The sequence below is a fragment of the Octopus bimaculoides genome, chromosome 1, assembly GCF_001194135.2.
Source record: "Octopus bimaculoides isolate UCB-OBI-ISO-001 chromosome 1, ASM119413v2, whole genome shotgun sequence".
Taxonomy (NCBI): domain Eukaryota; kingdom Metazoa; phylum Mollusca; class Cephalopoda; order Octopoda; family Octopodidae; genus Octopus; species Octopus bimaculoides.
In genome coordinates, this window is record NC_068981.1 from 157,433,206 (window position 1) to 157,438,873 (window position 5,668).

A 5,668-nucleotide genomic window follows, 5' to 3' on the forward strand; every position below is an offset into this window, starting at 1 on the left:
ACCACCACTTTATATGAAAAAACACTGGCTTCGTTCATTTACAGATCTCAAGCAAATTGACGACTTAAATAGAATAAATGTAATGTTTTATTCCTCATCATATGTCCACAATCGTGTGATTGTTTCTGAATAATTCTTCTTTGACATTTAACTGACAAGAGAAATATTTTTATAATGTAATACCATATATCAAGCAGCATGGCTTATCACCGATAGGGAATACGTGTGTATGTATTTACGCGTGTGTGTGTATACACACACACGCACGCACGCACACACATATGTTTATATGTATGTAATATATATTACATATATATACGCATATATATACGCACATATAGACATATGTATGTATGTATGTATATGTGTGTGTGTGTATACATATATTATATTATATATTATATATACTCATGTATATATATGTGCACATATATAAACATACACAAGTACACACACAAACACACACACATACCACGCACACACACATACACACACACGCATACACGTAAAAGTGTTCACATAGCCAAGTATCGACTCATTTCCTAATATCAAGAAATGCATGTTTGTTCATTGTTCATAACGAAATTAACAAGCAAAGATGATAAAGACACGGAAAGATAAAAATAAAAATAAAAATAAAGGCGGAAAATAGCGGAAAAAGGGAAAAAAGAAAGCCAAAGACAGACAATAGTTTCTTTACGTCTAGAAAGATTTTCTTTCGGTTAATTTTGTGTATCTTCACTGGGAATTATTTATTTAAAGAAGTCTACTTCCATTTTATAAATTAGACTCTATAGTTGCCTACATTTCGACTGAGGGTACCAATATCTTTTCCTCATTTCCTCGTACTGTTAGACGAAGAACAAGGCCTGACACGGTAACGTCTATGTCCTCAAAGTAAAGGAATTTATCAAAATCGAGTATGAATTCCAGTATGGTTGATATTTAGGCTCACGTGATATTAAGCACACACTATTATTTTAATCTTTCACTTAATTCAAATCTAGTGCGTGTTCTATCGGGTTCTATCGGGCTCTTGTTAACCCCACCCCACATTCATCCATATACGACGGGTTCCACACAATTTCCGTTTACTAAATTGACTCACAAGGTATTAATCGACCCAGGGCTACAATAGAAGACTACCCAAATTGCCTGGCATTGGGACTGAATTCAAACCCACCTACTCGCATAGCAAACTTTTAAACTTCATAGCTATGTTTGTGCCCTATATCTATGACTACATTAGTTAGCATTTTCTTCCTTTTCTCTAAGACGGTTAGTGTAAGCAAAGGGAGAGTTATGACTACCTTTTCGAGCAATTCGATCGAGCAACGGAGCTGTGGTTCTCTCACTGATTCTGTTTGAAAAAGTAAGTGGGCTAGAGATGAGTGTTTACAACAGGTTAGGGGATTGGTAGAAATGATAGGGTGTCGGTAGTAGGAATTTTCAATACGTCTGCTCTCCTTTATCACTGATTCATACATCATTGATCCGAGACAATACAGTATGCTCATTGTGAACTGAGCTTCGCTTGTCACGAATTTATCGGTAAAAACACTGAACGGCGAACGCGCGCCTCAGTGACCATTCACAAAGCTCGGGACAACATGGGATTTCGGAAATATGTTCTATTATTAATTTATCACTGATTCATTTAGCACGCTGTTTAGGGAACCAAAAGCCGTGATGATAGCTCGTGATGATGTTTATATTCAAATCCTGCGGAAGTCGACTTTACATTGAATATTTCCGGAGTTGATAAAATAAATAGAAGTCAAGTACTGGAGCCGACTGAAGAAATTGTGACTTCTGCCTACTCTCTTCTCTGTTTCCGTTCTGTACAGTACATAGACCCATCTTTGGATTCTTCCCGCAGTACACATTTTTAGTTCTTTACTTGTTTGAGTCATTAGACTGTAGTCATACTGGAGCATCGCCTTGAAGAATTTAGTACGGACACCAGCACTTAGGTTAAAATCTGATCTATCGGTTCCTATTTGCTAAGTTACAAAGACGTAAACAAACTAACACCGGTTGTAGAGTGGTGCGTGAGCAATGCATACACGTGTGCAAGCGTGAACTCTCTCTCCCCTTCTCTCTCTCTAACACACACACACACACACACACACACACACAGAACGGGATTTCGCACCAAATTCATTCATAAAGGCTTGGTTGGTCCGAGGATATAGTAAAAAACACGGCATTTTGTTCGACGCTCTAGCGATTCTGCCAAATTGCCACCTTCTGACTATCGGGATCAATAAGTTCTTATTTCTTTATTGCCCACAAGGGGCTAAACATAGAGGGGACAAACAAAGACAAACAAAGGGATTAAGTCGATTACATCGATCCCAGTGCGTAACTGGTACTTAATTTATCGACCCCGAAAGGATGAAAAGCAAAGTCGACCTCGGCGGAATTTGAACTCAGAACGTAACGGCAGACGAAATACCGCTAAGCATTTCGCTCTGCGTGCTGACGTTTCTGCCAGCCCGCCGCTTTAAATAAGTTCTGTCCTGGTCGAACACATTTAGGTCAAAAGCATTTAGGTCGTCACCATCTCATCTTATTTTCAGCCAGTGATCTACATTTTACACCTTTTGTTAAAAAATTATTATAACGGTAAGATAAGGGTTGAGATACATTCAGTTGCTATTTCTAGCAAGTCGAGTCTTATAGAGGCCTCAAATACTGGGGCCAATTTGATTGACCATAGCCCTCCCCTTATATGGTTTATATAAGAAATTATCATTAATCGTGTTTGGTAGAATCAGACAGAAAAAAAAAATTAGCCAATAATTGTTCTTAATCTTATTTCATTGCCAGAACCCTTGTAAATATTTTCTACAAAACCACTAGATTTTTCTAGAAATATGAAGAAGAGAAAAGTTTTTTAGAGATTTTTTTTTCGATTCATCCACTGTTCACACACAAAAGGTAGAACAGTAGATTATACAACTGTGAAATAATGCTTAAATCTAAATTTAGATCACTACTAAATATGTTATCTATTTAGAAAGAAAGCCAGCAAAAAAGTATACCTGGTCCTGGCTGGCTCCCCATTCAAATAATTTCTCATACACTCTAGAAATTTGAAACTTGTTTGTCGAAAGAAACACATTACTGCTTGTTGTAGTTCTGCAGATTAGTTATAAATTAAAGGGAGATAAATTTATTCAAATTAAGAATACGTAGTTTTAATGAGTTACTTCCCTTGACAAACCGAAATCTAGAATGACATCAGTTTAAATTCTTTATGGCGACAAGATGTTATCATTATCTTCTGGGGTAGAAACAAGGCAGCGAATCGGCAAAATCGTTAATGCGTACGAGTTAGTTCCTTGGGTATTTCTTCCGATTTTTATCATTCTATGTACTATCCAACCGAATTAGCTTTGACTTTCGCTCCTCCGACGTCGATAAAATAAGATACGAGGCAGGTACACAGGGCGTTATCGTCGATTTGCATCCCCCACCTACCTCTCATACGATCAAAACTGCTGAGCTTGTGCTTAAATCAGACACAATTATCTATTCGGATAGTTGTTCCTAATTTTATTTCACCGCGAGACCATTGTACGATTTTCAGAACAATTGCAGCACCCCTCTCTATATTTTACAGACAAATCCCGTCACCTTAATTTTAATCGAACATTAAATGAAACAAAAATAGTTTTGTGCGCGCGGGCGAGCGTTTATATTTGTCCTCCACCCGCTTGAAAACCGGTGTTGGTTTATTTACGTTCCGTAATTTAATGGTTCGGTAAAAAAGACCGATATATTAAGATAAAATAAATAACGGATTTAAAAATAAATACCGGCATCGATCTCTTGGACGAAAACGCTTCAAGGCGGTGCCCCAGGCTGGCTGCAGTCTGAAACAAGTAAAGGATTAGAATATAAGACAAATTTTTATTAAATTTTATAAAATGACACCTTATCTCGCGTTGCCTCTGAAATTTTATTGAGGAGCCCAGTTTGAGAAACCATGTTCTTGAAGATGCATATGTTAAGTAACCTTTGGGTCACTCACTGCTGAGAATGAAACTTCTGTGGGTTCAAGCAGAATCAGCCAGATTGTTAGCGTGATTTGGTCGGTACCATCGATTCCTGTACTTGATTTCTCCTGCGTTTAATAATCTGGGTCCTAGTCGTTATTTGTTGCTGTTGTTTAATTCTATATAACCCTACTTGAAAAAAAAAACCCCCCAAAAAAACAAAAAAAGAAAAAACACGATTAAATGTATTCCAGCTGTGACTACATTGTTAAATGTAAACTGCATTTTTAGGATGGTAAGATGGGGTTTCAGGAAGATTATTTAAATAATTATTTAAAGATTACTATCATGGTTTATAGTCATAATCTTAAAAATGTCTTTAAAACGTTTGACAGATGATTGTTTCTAATTTAGGCACAAGGCCAGCAGTTTTAAGGAGAAGAGTTAGTCGTTTTGGTGGGAGGAAGGTCAATCGATACCATCGATTTTTGTACTTGACTACTGAAATGATAAAAGGGGAAACTGATCTGAGCGAGATTTGTACGCAGAACGAAATTATATACGCTGTACCGACACAGTAACGATTTTCTCAATGTTGCACGTCAATTAGCGCAGGCTGTTGTACATTAACTTGGTGACTCTTTCTTTACTTGGTATATGCACAAAGGCAAATATAGTGAAAGCTATGCTTGGTTGAGGATGGTCATAATAAATCAGGCCCAAAGTCATCTCCTGTGCAAACCGTAACATAGCTATTAGTTATTAATAGCGTATTTCTTACAGCGCTTAAATATTTATAATTTTCGGCTACTGATCAGCCTTCCTGAAGTAAATACTGGTATTAACGATAGGTCGAAATAGTATCTTTGAGGAATTATGGGTTCCTCCAACAAATAAACCATTTCACACCTGTCATAATGATACACGCTACAAATTGAATTGTGTGTTAACAACGAAGGCGGCGAGCTGGCAGAATCGTTAGCATGTCAGGCAAAATGCTTAGCGGCATTTCATCCGTCTTCACATTTTACAGTCAAAATCCGCCGAGTTCGATCTTGTTTTTCATCTTTTAGAAGTCGATAAAATAAGTACCTGTTAAGGACTGGTGTCAATTTAATCGACTTTCTCCCATCCACCGCAAAAATGTTGGTCTTGTGCTAAAATTTGAAACCGTTTTCGCGTTAACAATAAAAAAAAAAAATGAACAAGAGCATTAACTCTATTAAACGTTTTCCAAAGTCGCTTCCCTTGTTATTGAACTCTACCTTTTAGTCATTTCAAGTCGGGGATGACACGTTTTTGTTTGCAAATCCTTTATACTGTGGCAATAAGAAAAATAAAAACGTAGGAAACGTATATAAATATATATATTATTTTGCTTAAAAGAGTTCCAACACTGTCTGTTTTTTATGTTTTATTTATATTCCTGCAGAACTAATGTGGGGTATAGAATATGGAATATACAATATATAATATGATATACAATATACAATATAAAATAAAATAACATAAAAATGGATGGCACCATGAAAGAAAGTATTGAATGTAGATGAAATATTGAGTGTGCAATATAAAGGATCAAATATATAAATATATAAATATAAATATATATATATAAAGGCGACTCGAGTTTCAGGGCTATTTCCCTTCGTCATGGACGGTAT